The following is a 14,066-nucleotide window of genomic DNA, read 5'->3' as shown; positions in this document are numbered from 1 at the left end:
TGTGCCCTACTTTGTGACCTCTGTGGTAGTTGATGTAGTTCAAGTCTGCCAACCAAGTACTCTTCCCATCTTGTTGCAGAAACTGACCTTCCTCTGACATAGCATGGACATGCGGCTGCTGGCTTAGGAGCTTATCCAACTTATCATTTAGGGCTTTCATATCCCTCTTGTACTTGGCATCTTCCTCTCCAGTAGATCGCACAGTGCGATCGTATTCCTCATTATAATGGCCATCTGATTGAGCTAAGTTCTCAACGAGATCCCAGCCTTCATCGACATCCTTGTTGAGGAAGTTTCCATTGCTTGCGGTGTCCAGCAACATCCATATCTTGGGGACCACTCCTCTGTAAAGTTTACTCAACAATGAAGCATTGCTGAAGCCATGATGAGGACATCTGGTAGTATAACCCTTGAATCGTTCCCAAGCTTCACTGAACGTCTCATTGTTCTTCTGAACAAAGCTGGAAATGTCATTTCGCCTTCTTGCATGCGTCTCAGGTGGTGACGGACTCCTTGGGGAGTGATTTCGCCCAGAGGTGTGCTTTGTCTCCTAAAGAGAACTGGAAAAGCCGGAGCTTGAATCCATCTTCACTAACTCCATTTATTTTGGTTAGGCTACAGAGCCTATCAAACTCATCTAGATGATCCACCGGGTCCTCCATTGGCAATCCATGAAACTTGTTGCTTTGTATCATCTGGATGAGACTACTCTTGATCTCAAAATTGTTGTTCTAGACAGCAAGTGGCACAATGCCATTTCTTTGTGTGTGAGTAGATGGAGCATCTCCTGCTCCTATGTTGGTCTGCACTGGAGGAGCTGGTGGACCGTTCTGATTTTTCATTGTCTCCTCAATGGTTGCTGGTTGTGGTTGTTGAACTTGTTGTTGTCGAAGTAACCATGGTCTGTCGATGATGTCGATGAATGGACCCAGGTTTTGGTTACCCTTGAATCGTGTTTGCATGCACAAGTAGGTGACCGAGTGTGTACACGAGGGTCAACCCGATCCAGGTGATCGAGTGACGGGTCGGGTGGATGCTAGGGTTGTACCTGATATTAAAAACAAACAAACACGAAAGCAAACAAGTCAGATGCCGAACCAATATAGGGAAAAGAACTTGATCTAGCAAGTGCTGAAATCCTAAACGTAGCAAAATTAAATTCAATCAAATGGCAATGGCGCCAAATTGATAACATGATTTTCACCCAGGGTATCAATTTCCCATGCAGTTGTAGTACAAAGGGTTATCGATCCAATTGGTTGTTATGCTAGCAGATAAGATATGATCATAACTATGCAAGTCAAGCCAAGCAATAGTTGGGTTTGATCTAACAATCCTAAAATAAGCAAAAGAAAGCAAAAGAACAAGAACCACACAACCTAAGCACTCGATGCAAGCATTCGAGTACAGGATCGGGTGGGGTGATCGAGTAAACAAGGGAAGCAAGAACAGCTCGAAGGTATACTCGAAGCAGGTGATCGTGTACCTGTTCGGGTAAGGGATCGAGTGATGAATAAAAATGTAAACAATCTAAATACGAAAGCTCCTAAGGATGGGGTACTCGACTCCTAAGTGTTCCTGACCAATATGGATATCCTACATGCCTCAAGCAAATATTTCCTAGACAATGAATCTCTAAAATCATGTTAAAACACTCTCGTGATATCAAGCTAAGACATCATAATCGGTCAAGAACACAAAATTGTCTATCCCATCCCTAGAAACTTTACTACACTACTCAGATCTCATTGTCGAAAACACAAAAGCATAAGTGAAAGAAAATTGCATTATATCAAAGATAGAGTAGAGTAGAAGAGAATAAAGAAGTAAAATAAATCCTAACAAAAGTGGAAAAGAGTTTGAGTCGCTCTAGATCTCTCTCAGAAGCTCTCGCTCTCTGGTTTGAGGGTGTGCGGCGTGCTCGTTTGCGAGGAAGAAGAGGGGGGTTTATATATGGAAACCCCTTTGACCTAGCTTCTCAGTCCTTCCCGAGGGTCTACTCGATGGGGTACACGAGGATAAGGTCGAGTTACTCCTTGGGTAGATCTTCGGGTTGTTCTTCCTGCTCTTGGATCTTTCTCGATCGTTTTGGGGTTTGGACTGTTCTTCCAGCTCGATGGCTCCTTCGGGTACATGCTCGAACCCCAACACGATCGAGGAGGATCCAAGAGCAGGAAGAACAACCCGAAGATCTACCCGAGGAGTAACTCGACCTTATCCTCGTGTACCCCATCGTGTAGACCCTCGGGCAGGACTGGGAAACTAGGTCAAAGGGGTTTCCATATATAAACCCCCTCTTTTTCCTCGCAAACGAGCATGCCACAGACCCTCAAACCAGAGAACGAGAGCTTTTGAGAAAGATCTAGAGCGACCCAAACTCTTTTCCAATTTTGTTAGGATTTATTTTACTTCTTTTTGTTATCATTTTTAGATTTCTTCTTTATACTCTTCTACTCTACTCTATCTTTGATATAATGCAATTTTCTTTCACTTATGCTTTTGTGTTTTCGGCAATGAGATATGAGTAGTGTAGTAAAGTTTCTAGGGATGGGATATACAATTTTGTGTTCTTGACCGATTATGATGTCTTAGCTTGATATTTGTGTTTTATAAATTCCCTTCTAGATTGGTGTTCTTAATGTTGTCAACAGACCGAGAGGTTGAGATTAGATCTAGGGCGTTTTACCACTGAGAGGTGTAGATGAAATGTTTGAATCAATCAATGCTAGAGATTTACTCACTTAGCCTAAGAGATTAGATGAGTAAGGGGTTTATTGACAATAATGAATCGGTTTGTATTACCTCCTTGGTCATGTTTCTCCAGCGAGAGTTGGGTAGGGAAGTGATTAAGGTTGATTGTTTCTATCACGAGAGTGTTTTAACAAGATTTTAGAGATTCATTGTCTAGGTAATATTTTCTTGAGGCATGTAGGATATCCATATTGGTGAGGAACACTTAGGAGTCGAGTACCCCATCCTTAGGAGTTGAGAGAGTTTGTGAGATTTCAAGGTGTTTTTGGTGAGATCTTGTTGTGGGAGTGTAGGATTCGTCAGTGTTGGTCATATACTTCCTGCAAAGAGGTGAGTGCATGACCATGGCTAATCTAAGCCTTTGATTCCTTTGTTCTAGCTTGTTTGTTGTTGTTTTGTGTGTGTTTCTTGCTGGAATTGGTTGCTACAGGTTCCTATGGGCGTATATGGCTTGGGTTTTGAGTATTGGGCGATTTGGAGGAGGTTGGGAGCGAGATTCCACTCTCGGATTCGTGCGGATCGCGGTTGCAGAGGTAGTGTCAGTCGACACCAATGAAACGTCATCGATCGACATTGTGGGGTAGTTTCGGTCGACCCCAAGGCCAGTGTCGGTCGACACCTCCTTTCCAACGATATGGTGTTTGTTTTCCCGGTTTGTATGTTTGTTTTTGTTGATTGTTTGTACATTGGAATCAATGTTGCGTGTGTATAGTCCAGTAGACGGGAGGATTGCCTCAGTGAGTGTTTATCAAATACTCATGCATCTCAATTTATGTTTGTGGTGCAGATAAAGGCAAAGTGTGATCGTGGAATCAAGGCAGTGAAGAGGAGGATGTTCTAGGGACTCGATTGGTTGTTGTATCGCATTGCTAGGTTGCTGGTTCTATGTTTCCTGTTGGTTGAATCTTGGATATTATTTATGTTATAATATTGGTTCATTATTGGATATTTATTGGATATTGGTTATTTTCGCTGTTGGTTGTGATTGTGGTTAGGTGACTAGTGGGTATGTGACCACTAGTTGTAGTTTATTTATTTATTTATTTATTATTATTATTATTATTATTATTATTATTATTATTATTATTATTATTATTATTACTATTATTATTATTATTATTATTATTATTATTATTATTATTATTATTATTATTATTATATTATTATTATTATTATTATTTATTATTATTAAAAAAAACGGGTCGGGTCGTTTCAGTTTGGTATCAGAGCCCTTACGGTTCTAGGTTTGGGTTCACTAGGTTTCTGTTGTTGATGTTGGGATTGCATGCTTTGATTGATTGTGTGGATTAGTTAATTTTGTTTGGCATGGAGTCCTAGAACATCCTCTTCGAGCCTACAATGTGATTCCATAGTGAGTTTATGTTTTTGTGGTTTTGTGTTATGTTAAGATTGCTTGTGAGCCTCTGTTCTTGGAAGTGCAGTGTTTAAAGGTGGTTGAGTTGTTGGTCGTGGACATGGACATTGTCGTGGTCGTGGTCTGGCGTGTTTCCGAGGCCAGCAAGTGTGTGGTCCAGAGTTCCACGAGAGGTACGTCGTAGGATCGCAAGCGTATCAGGAGAGACCAGAGGGGGTTAGCCGTTGAGCGTGCCGGGGGTGCTAGGAACCCAAGTGTGGGGTTGCAGCAGGTGGAGCCCAGGGTTGAGATGATCGCTTGGCGGATCTGTTAGCGTATTGTGGAAGCGGTTACCGAGAAGGCTACTAGTGCAGGCTTTAGTTGTACCGCATATGGCGGGGTGCAGCCGAGGGCTGCGGATGTTGAGGACTATCCATATTTTTTTAGGAGGATGGAGCAGTTGTAGATGACCGGTACAAGATTCTTCTCGAGAGGTATCGAGCCTAGAGGGGCAGATAGGTGTTTATAGGCAGTTGGATCAGATATTTTTCTGTTTGGTGGGTAATCAAGGTTGAAATGAGAAGTTGAGTGGGTAGGTGTAACATTACAAAGTTACACTCGGACCATAGGAGGTACTTTTGGTCGGGAGATGTTTATAGTCGTTAAGGATTGTTGCTCCTGAGGGGATGGTGATTCTCCTGAATACCAATAGCTCGAGCGGCTGAGGGCTCCAAGAGTGGTAGAGGGGATGATGTTCCCCTGAGGGGATGAGTAGTTCCCCTCATACCGAGATCTTGAGGATTGTGGTCCAGGAGTGAGAGGGAATAGCTCGAAGACGCTGGTCTGAGAGTGAGATCGGTATGGCTCGAAGGTTGCGACCTAAGGGTGGAGGAGTTGGGAGCAAGCAATACCTAGGATGTGAGTATAAACAAACCGATTGAATGTAGACCTCGAGAGATTGACGTTGGTTTAATCGCGGGTTTTGGATGTGCTGACCAATGGGTCAGGGTTTTATGACCAGAGCGGTTATGAATGTGTGGCTGTTGTGCCAGGATTGTGAGGCCGGTGGTGCTGGAGTCCTGGGAAGGGGAGTTGCAGTAGGTTTGAGCTGGGAAAGGCATGTTTGCCAGATACATAAGTTCATGAGAAGCCTTCATGGCAGGATAATCTAATCGTTGCGACGATGTTGGATTACGTTCATTGGAGATAGACAGGGTTGCTAGATTCAAGGTTTCGGTAAGCTTGTTGAGGGAAAAAAAGGCAAGTGGTTTGAGTTGGCGGCTTGCAAAGCATTTGATGCGGTAAATCAGAATGTGCGAACGTATGGTACTTGTTTGTTTTATTACGCTCGTATTGATGATTTGCTCTGGAGAATTGGTAGCGAAAAGCAAACTTTGTAATACGATATCTTGTGGATGTTTCCCTAAGAGACAAATTACTAGAGGTTCTTGGGTGGACAAGAGGTGTTGATATCCGGGTGGTGGTGAGTTGATGTCAGAATACTTGAATATTAGTCTAGTAGAGCTAAGGAAGAAAAATAGGGGGTTCTTATGTCTTATCACTTTATCGTGGGGAGCGTTGGTGTTGTTCGTCAAGTAGAAGGACGAGGTATGGGTTTATGAGTTCGTGGCGATGCTGTTTGGGTTAACAAATGCACCAACAGCATTTTTGAGATTGATGAACAGCGTGTTTCAAAAGTTTCTGGACGTGTCTGTCATCATTTTCATCGACGATATCCTGGTTTTCTCTAAGAGTCCTGAGGAGCATGCAATGCATTTGAGAGCAGTTCTGGAGAAGCTGCGTGAGTAGAAGTTGTTTGCTAAGTTTAGCAAGTGTAGTTTCTGGCAGCGTGAGATGGGTTTTCTGGGTCACATTGTGTCTGCAGATGGGGTCTCTATAGATCCATAGAAGATTCAGGCTTTTAGGGATTGGCCTAGACCGCAAAATGCCACTGAGATCAGGAGTTTTCTTGGGTTGGCAGGGTACTACAGGAGGTTTGAACAGGGGTTTGCGAGCAGAGCACATCTAATGACTAAGTTGACAGCGAAGGATGTTTCTTTTGTTTGGTCATAGGAGTGCAAGGAGGGTTTTGCAAGCCTGAAGGAGATGTTGACTACTGCTCTAGTTTTGGCTTTGCCGGAGCAGGGAGAACCATATGTGGTTTATACAGCTGCATCTAGAGTTGGTTTGGGGTGTTTGTGGATGCAGCATGGGAAGGTGATTGCCTACGCTTCGCGGCAGTTGCGGAAGCATGAGGACAATTATCCTGCTCATGACTTGGAGATGGATGTTGTAGTATTGCCCTGAAGATTTGGAGATCTTATCTTGATGGTGCGAAGGTACAGATATTTACAGATCATAAGAGCCTGAAGTATATATTCACTCTGCCTACGCTGAACTTGAAGCAGAGGCGGTGGATGGAGTTGGTGGCGGATTATGATCAGGAGATAGATTATCAACCTGGTAAGGCTAACCTGGTTGTAGATGCTATGAGTCGGAAGAGGGAAGCTACGGCTCTGTTAGGAGAGATCAGTGCTTTGAGTTTGTGTGTGGTTTCTCAGGAGCCGTTGGGCTTGGTTGCAGCTGCTAGAGCGGATCTGTTGAGCAGAGTGCGTTTGGCTCAGGAGAATGATTTGGGGCTAGTGAATGCCTCTAAGGCTGTTGATTCTGAGTATCAGGTCTCAGCTAATGGTACTATTTTGGTACATGGGCGGATATTGTGCCTAAGGACGAAGAGTTGAGGCAGGAGATCCTGAGAGAGGCTCATGCGAGCATGTTCTCTATTCATCCAGGAGCGACTAAGATGTACAGTGCCCTCAAAAGGTACTATCATTGGGTCAAGATGAAGAAGGATGTGGCTAGCTGGGTCGCGAGGTGTGATGTGTGTCAGCTAGTGAAGGTTGAGCATCAGGTAGCAGGTGGATTGCTGAAGAGTCTTCCCATTACAGAGTGGAAGTGGGATATGATTACTATGGATTTCGTGGTTGGCTTGCCAGTGTCCAGGACGTTTGATGCTATTTGGGTCATAGTGGACCGGTTGACTAAGTCGGCACATTTTCTTGCCATTAAGAAGACTGATGGGGCAGCAGTCTTGGCTAAAAAGTATGTGAAGGAGATAGTTAGGTTTCATGGGGTGCCAGCGAGCATTGTGTCTGATAGGGATTCCAAGTTCACTTCGGTGTTCTGGAGGGCATTTCAGGCAGAGATGGGCACTAAGGTGCCTTTGAGTACAGCTTATCATTCCAGACCGATGGGTAGTCCGAGAGGACCATCCAGACGTTGGAGGATTTGCTGAGGATGTGTGTGCTGGATTGCGATGGCCATTGGGCAGATCACCTGAGCTTGGTAGAGTTTGCTTACAACAACAGTTACCAGGCGAGTATTGGCATGGCTCCTTATGAGGCTTTATATGGGAGATCGTGTCGTACGCCGTTATGATGGACTTAGGTTGGGGGAGAGGAGCATGTACATGGCAGATTTTGTTCAGGAGACGTCGGAGAGGATTCGGGTTCTCAAGCTGTACATGAAGGAAGCTCAGGATCAGCAGAGGAGTTATGCCGATAGGAGGAGGAGAGATCTTGAGTTTCAGGTTGGAGATAGAGTGTACCTCAAGATGGCCATGTTGAAGGATCCGAACAGGTCATTGGCTGAGACTAAGTTGAGTCCGAGGTATATGGGTCCGTTCAGAGTGATAGAGCGGGTTGGACCAGTGGCATATAGACTGGAGTTACCTGAGGTTATGCGTGCATTTCACAAGGTTTTCCATTTGTCTATGTTGCGGAAGTGTCTCCGTGAGGATGATCAGTTGTTGGCTAAGATTCCTGAGGATCTTCAGACTAACTTGACTTTGGAGGCGAGACCAGTGAGGGTTCTCGAGAGGAGGATCAAGGAACTTCGGAAGAAGAAGGTTCCTTTGATGAGAGTCCTTTGGGACTATGATGTTGTTGAGGAGCAGACTTGGGAGCCAGAGGCGAGGATGAAGGCAAGCTTCAAGAAGTGGTTCGAGAAGTAGGTCGCGACTTGAACTTGGCTAGCCTTATCCCAGTTGTAGTCCGTGGCTGCAGCGGGAATGCAGTATTCCAGCCAATCTCTCTTGTTTACTTGTTTGCTTAGGGGTGGTTGGTTGTGTGACTAAGTAACAAGATGAGGTGGTGCTCGGGGTACGAAAATTTTCGTGTGGCGGTGGTTTGAGGGAAAGTTTCTTGAAATAGAAGTTTCTATAAGTGGAAGGTTTCAAGAAGTGGAAATTCTAAAAATGGAATGTTTTATGTGAGTTAGAATTTGTCCATATTTAGTGGTTGTGAGCCTTAGAGGGGCTTTTGTGGCCTTTGTGGCGGGCTGTTTAGCCATTTTGTGGCCTTTTTGGCGGGCTGTTTAGCCGTTGTGCGGCCTTTATGGCGGGCTGTTTAACCATTGTGTGGCTTTTGTGACGGGTTATTTAGCCAGAGTTTGGCCTTTGTGGCGGTCTATTTAGCCAGAGTTTGGCCTTTGTGGTGGACTGTTTAGCCAGAGTGTGGCCTTTGTGGCGGGCTGTTTAGCCAGAGTGTGGCCTTTGTGGTGGGCTGTTGAGCCAGAGTTGCCTGTTTAGGCGGTCCTTCGGGACGAGTGGCCTTTGTGGAGGTCCTATTTAGGACATTTGTTTAGCCTTGGTGGCGGTCCTGTTTAGGACTTTTGTTTGGCCTTTGTGGCGTTCCTGTTTAGGACATTTGTCTGGCCTTTGTGGCGGTCCTATTTAGGACATATGTTGGCCCTCGTGGCTTTGAGATGATCCTTGTGTGGTCATGAGGTATTCCTGTGAGGGGATATGTGGTTGGTAGGGCATTGTGTTGTTCTACGCGAGCCACAGGAAGGAAACCTGGTTAGGGATAGGACTCAGACGTGTTCAGAATTGTTTGCTCACGACTCTTGGGGGACTTCGGTTCTCCTAGTACTGCTATATTCTAACTTCTAAGACTTTGTGGCTGGAGAGTATAGTAGGTATATCGACTTTGGATGACGATCCGGGGGCGCGTTGTACGGTGGCAACCCGAGAGACGAGTATTAGACTTCCCTATATTATGGCATGCGGGCTTAGGCCCGATGAGGAGCCAATATTATGGCATGCAGGCTTCGAACTGATGAGGAGCCAATATTATGGCATGCAAGCTTCGGCCTGATTAAAACTCAAGGTTTAGGCCAGTAACTAAAGGAAAGTCCAAAAGTCCAGAGAAAATAATGCCTGGAACATGAGTCTATCGCCTAGAGGTGACCTTTCGTAGATCGGTTGGAGGAGTGCGGACCGCGGAGACGGTTGCACGGGAGTCCTTGGCTGATGGTTGTTCGAGGTTCGAGGACGAATCTAGGTTGGTGGGGGAGAATTGTAACATCTGCGAACCAAAACTCCGCGTTTTGGGAATGGGTGTCGATGGACACCAAGAGTAGTGTCAGTCGACACCACTTATTTCTGGTTCAACCAGATTGAGTTTTTGATCGATTCGGTTCGGTTTGGTTTAAGGAAACCATTGGACCGAGTCTTAAAGGAGAAAAATTGACCTAGGTCGTGTTTTTGGGTTGTTTACGCCGCTTGAGAGAGAGAGAAAGAGGAGAAAACAGTTTCCAAAGGTTCTTGAGAGAGTTTGTGAGATTTCAAGGTGTTTTTGGTGAGATCTTGTTGTGGGAGTGAAGATCAAGGGCTAGGAACGTGTTAGAAGGTTGCTGGGAGTCTATGATTTGTCATTGTTGGTTAGAAACATCCTGCAAATAGGTGATTGCATGACCATGGCTAATATAAGCCTTTGATTCCTTTGTTCTTGCTTCTTTGTTGTTGTTTTGTGTGTCTTTCTTGCTGGAATTGGTTGCTACAGGTTCCTATGGGCGTATATGGCTTGGGTTTTGAGTATTGGACGATTTGGAGGTGGTTGGGAGCGAGATTCCACTTTCGGCTTCGTATGGATTGCGGTTGCAGAGGTAGTGTCGATCGATACCACTTGGTTTCGGTCGACACCAGTGAAGCGGCATCGATCGACACTGTGGGGTAGTGTCGGTCGACACCAAGGCCAGTGTTTGTCGACACTTGGCTGGTGTCGGTCGACACCTCCCTTCCAATGAGATGGTGTTTGTTTTCCTGGTTTGTATGTTTGTTTTTTGTTGATTGTTTGTTTTTGTTAAGTATGGGAATTTTTTTTTTTGGAGGGTAGAGGATTTAAGGGTCGTAGCAAAGAAGTGAGAAAGAGGAGTTGTTGAAAGTGAAAATGATGGGATCAGAAGAGTGGTATTAGAAGTTATGAATGGTATGATTTTCTCATTAACCTTCAATGTAAAGCTATAGAAGATATATATAGAAGATGACAATTGAAACAACCCGATCCGTTTTTTTTTTAAATAATAAATAGTAATAATAATAAATAAATAAATAAACTACAACCAGTAGTCCCATATCCACTAGCCACCTAACCACAATCACTACCAACAGCGGAAATAACCAATACCAATATCCAATAAATATCCACTAATAAGCCAATATTATATTATAAACAATATCCAATATTCAACCAACAGGAAACATAGAACCAGCAACCTAGCAATGTTTCTAATGACCCAACTCTAGCAACCTAGCAACCTAGCAATGCTAGACAACAACCAATCGAGTCCCTAGAACATCCTCCTCTTCATTGCCTAGATTCCACGATCACACTTTGCTTTTATCTGCACCACAAACACTAATTGAGGTGCATGAGTATTTGATAAACACTCAGTGAGACAATCCTCCCATCTACTGGGCTATACACACAAGCAACAGCGATCCTCCTCTTCACTATCCAAACATCAACAGTTTCATGTTCTTAAGGCCTCAAACTCAGGAGCTTCTCCAAATGGTAAAGAGAACGATTTGGCAAAACCTTTCTTCCTCAACTTTCTCGTAGGAGTTTTGACAAATGTCTATGTGGATCCACATAAAAAAATATATATCCTTGTCTCAATGGCAGCTGGCCTCTGAGACCTACTCAACACATTTCATGAAGCTGCTTACGAGTTTAACAATGAGGAAAATTTGTTTGGAGTTGTATTAAAGCAGGGACGTGCGAGATTAGATTAACTCCTTCAGAGTTTGAGCTTGTCATCGGTGAAGATATCAAGGAAACAAAGACGTATTTTGATCTCATAGTTGAGAAAAAGAAGGAACTCCAAGGTGGATACATCTTCAAATCTACCTTTGATCAAACCAGAGACCTCAAGCTCAAGGTATATGTTTGGATTACCAAATCTCTTATTGATATATCTTAAATATTTTTATTTATTTTATGTTGATAAATGAGTTGAAAATCAATTAAAACACCTTCTGAACAATTTCAATCTAAATTTATAATAGAAAGCATGATATGTACATATCTAACATTTTGTCCATTTTTCTATTTATCTCTAGCGTTGTACTAGATTACACATGTTTTCTTTATTTCCATATTTTTTATTTAAATTCACATATATAAAATAAAAGTTTTGATGGTTATACAAAACAAAATTCATGTTTACTGGTAAAGATTTAAAAATATCAGTTACAATTTTTATTTATGTCTTAGGTTCACGTGATTTTTTTGAAATGATATGTATCATTAAAATTAAATTTAGTATGAATAGAAATTTAGTGTAACGCCCGCGAACCAAAACTCTGCGTTTTGGGGGTGGGTGTCGATCGACACCCATGGTGGTGTTGATCGACACCAAGGTTTTTCTGGTTCGACCAGATTGAGTTTTTGATTGATTTGGTTCGGTTTGGTTTTGGGAAACCATTGAACCGAGTTACTTAAGTGTTTTTCGATGCAAGACGGGTTTTAGAAGTTTATTTTGTCGTCGCTTTGTTGTTTTTGAGAGAAAAGGGAGAAGAGCATTGTTCTTGAGCTTTTGAGAGAGATTGGTGAGATTCCTTGCAGTTTCTTGAGAGATCCCAGGCTCGGAAGGAGTTAGAGGCTTGCTAGGAGGGTTGGATTCGTTGTTGTGGTTCAGAAACTTCCTGCAAAGAGGTGAGTGCATGACCATGGATAATCTAAGCCTTTGATATATTTGTTCTTGCTTGTTTGTTGTTGGTTTGTGTGTTTTCTTGCTGGGGATTGGTTGCTACAGGTTTCTAAGGATGTTTTCGGCTTGGGTTTTGAGTATTGGACGATTTGGTGAAGTTTTGGGAACGAGATTCGACTCTCGAGTTTGTGCGGATCGCGGTTGCAGAGGTAGTGTCGATTGACACCACTTGGTGTGGGTCGACACCAGCAAAACGGTCGACACCAAAGCCAGTGTCGACACTAAAGCCACTTGGTGGGGTAGTGTCGGTCGACACCAAAGCCAGTGTCGGTCGATACCAAAGCCAGTGTCGGTCGACACCTCCCTTCCAGCGAGATGATAATTGTTTTCCTGGTTTGTATATTTTGTTTGTTGATTGTTTGGAACTTTGGAATCACTGTTGCTTGTGTGTATAGCCCAGTAGATGGGAGAATTGCCTCACTGAGTGTTTATCAAATACTCATGCATCTCAATTTGTGTTGTAGGTAAAGGCAAAGTGTGATCGTGGAATCAAGGCGATGAAGAGGAGGATGTTCTAGGGACTCGATTGGTTGTTGTCTGGCATTGCTAAATTGTTAGATTTGGGTCATTAGAAGTTGTATGAAAGCAGGGACGTGCGAGATTAGATTAACTCCTTCAGAGTTTGAGCTTGTCATCGGTAAAGATATCAAAGAAACAAAGACGTATTTTGATCTCATAGTTGAGAAAAAGAAGGAACTCCAAGGTGGATACATCTTCAAATCCACCTTTGATCAAACCAGAGACCTCAAGCTCAAGGTATATGTTTGGATTACCAAATCTCTTATTGATATATCTTAAATATTTTTATTTATTTTATGTTGATAAATGAGTTGAAAATCAATTAAAACACCTTCTGAACAATTTCAATCTAAATTTATAATAGAAAGCATGATATGTACATATCTAACATTTTATCAATTTTTCTATTTATCTCTAGCGTTGTACTAGATTACACATGCTTTCTTTATTTCCATATTTTTTATTTAAATTCACATATATAAAATAAAAGTTTTGATGGTTATACAAAAAAAACATGTTTATTGGTAAAGATTTAAAAATATCAGTTACAATTTTTATTTATTTCTTAGATTCAAGTGATTTTTTTTTTGAAAAAATATGTATCATTAAAAATAAATTAAGTAAGAATAGAAATTTAGAAAGAATAATTAGAATGAAAACTAGCATTCAAACTTATATGGAGTGAAATACAGTAAAATAAAATAAATAAAAAATCATTTTATTTATCTATAACCACATAACTGGGCTTAATGTAACATTTCCAAGTGTTAGAATAGCTTGGTTTAAGAAATAAATAAATCAGAACTGTAAAAATCATTCTCATTATTTTGTACATAAATAATAGTATATATATATATATATATTATATATAAGAGTAGTTATGCATTGTTATCAGAATTTAAAAGTTGTATAAAAACTGTGAAAACTATACAATTGAGGCTTGAATGTGGTCTTTTGGTAGAGAGAAATCACCAAAAACAACAATATCTTCGAACTTTCAAACACTATAAGAAAACAAGTCATTTATGACCATCAAAAGCGTCACAAAACCGTCACAAAATCACTGTTTGAGGCTAATTAGTGATTAATTTACATGGTCGTTAAAATTTGGTCGCAAATTTATAGAGTGGCAAAATCACTGTTTAGTAAGACTAATAAAGCGTCGTACATTAGGACTACATTAACACTGAGTATTGTAGTCATATTTAGAGACTAAGTTGTGACATAAAACTAGCCACTATTTTGTGACGTTCCAAAGTTATTTGGCAAAAAAAAAACAGAAATTATTATTATTTGTTTTTTTTTATGTTTTTCTTTTCTTACACCATTTTTTATTTTATTAATTAATAAATCACATAAATGAATTTTTCTTTATTATATAATTAATTTG

The 14,066-nt window shown here is 41.9% G+C and overlaps 1 non-coding gene across 1 annotated transcript; it reads left to right on the top strand.

Moving 5' to 3' along the window:
- Positions 1 to 377: 377 nt before the first annotated feature.
- LOC147949989 (small nucleolar RNA R71) lies at positions 378 to 481 on the top strand. The gene has a single exon (XR_015565391.1). It is a non-coding gene; the product is annotated as a small nucleolar RNA R71 (small nucleolar RNA).
- Positions 482 to 14,066: the final 13,585 nt, after the last annotated feature.

The sequence above is a fragment of the Camelina sativa genome, chromosome 1, assembly GCF_030686135.1.
Source record: "Camelina sativa cultivar CO46 ecotype springtype chromosome 1, ASM3068613v1".
Classification (NCBI taxonomy): domain Eukaryota; kingdom Viridiplantae; phylum Streptophyta; class Magnoliopsida; order Brassicales; family Brassicaceae; genus Camelina; species Camelina sativa.
Note: the sequence above shows the minus strand (reverse complement) of the source record. Positions and strands in the feature narration are given on the sequence as shown.